Genomic DNA, 1700 nt, shown 5'->3' with positions numbered 1-1700 from the left:
TTATCTCAAAGATATTTTTTGAAAATCTAATTATCTTATAATAAAATACATAAAAATTTATTTATTCAATACATATATTGAGAAATTAATTGAAAGTAACTCAGAAACTGATATCTTTTTTGAGAATAATTCTAAAAAACATCTTTAAAAAATTGTTAAATATTAAAATATCCAATTTAAAATTGTCAATATTAAAATGTTCAATATAAAAATTTTCAAAGACAAATTAAGTGATTACTCTTATTTTAAATGCACTTTGTGTCAATTGGAGGGCCTAAATTAAGTTATAAACTCTTGTAATTAAAAATAAAAAAATAAAAAAAATTTCTCTTGTGCTATAACAATTTTGTTTCACCTCTAAGTATAAATAATATTGTTGTACTTTGTTGTGTAGGTTTGACCCAAAAAAGTTGACTAAAGCAGTGTGGTGTCAGTGGTAAGTTATGAAGTGTGAAGTTTCATAGCAATTTCTGGCAGCAAGGTCGGCTACAGCCTAAGCTACTGTGAGACCCAGAGAGTGGTTCCTTCCATTTTCTGAATTTTTCTGTGTATATATAATAATGCAAACCTTAGCTTTGTACTTATTACTACTCAAAGCCCTTAATTATGCATGCTACTAAATCACTTGGTGCATATCCATTCTCATTAGGGGCGCATATGGCCAGGTGAAGCCAGGTTTGATATGATTCAGATCCGACCTAAAATATATACCGAATTTATTTATTAGACTCGAACTTGATCCTAGACCCGATGAGATCAATACATTTTCGGGCCACAATTATACCAGATAAAAATCGGGTAAAAACCGGGTCGTTAACATTACATTACGTTGATACCTTCTTGTAAGCTAGCATGTAAAAATATCCAAATTTTCAAGACTCCAATCATTATTTAACATGGTAAAATTCAATTAGAAAAATATAACAAGAACCAACCCTTCTTTAAAATGAAAGCACAACCACAATCAATACTAAAGCAAAACAACAATCAATACTAATATTGTCTAATAATACCAAATATTTAAATCAATATAAATAATACAATATTATGCATTAGTCTAAAGTCTTATACATTATAAACATAAAACATTAACTTATAGTCTTATAATGACTAATAACACAAAATATTAAGGTTTATAATACTTAAATTTCACATAAGAATAGTCATGATCCATCACTAATAACACAAAATATTAATTGTGTATGATGACCGGGCCACCGGGCCGACTTCGGGTGACCCGAGCTATGACCCGGACCCGACCCAAAATAATGACCGGTTCTATTTTTGAGACCCTTATCCGACTCTAAACCCGATGAAATCACACCAAATTAGCCTCTAAAGTGTTCAGGATCGGGCCGACCTTCGGACTGGCCCGAGTCTGTGCAACCCTAATTCTCATAATCACTCTTCTTGCACTACTTTATATTCATTATATTATTGTACAAAATATTTGTTACAATTTAGTTGCGATTGTATGGATATTATTGTTTTTGAAAAAAAATAAAATGTGAAAATAAAAATATTTATCATTGTGATAGAGCACAATAACATTGTTTGATTCATATAGTCGATTCCATCTAGTGAGATAAAATTTTGTTGTTATTATTGTTGTGTTATTTTTTTAATTTCTATATTTATGTCTCAAAAACACAATTAATTTTAGAACAAAGTCATGAAAAAACACCCGCTCTCCCACTTAC

This window comes from Arachis ipaensis, chromosome B10 (genome assembly GCF_000816755.2).
Source record: "Arachis ipaensis cultivar K30076 chromosome B10, Araip1.1, whole genome shotgun sequence".
NCBI lineage: Eukaryota > Viridiplantae > Streptophyta > Magnoliopsida > Fabales > Fabaceae > Arachis > Arachis ipaensis.
This window is presented reverse-complemented; position numbering follows the sequence as displayed.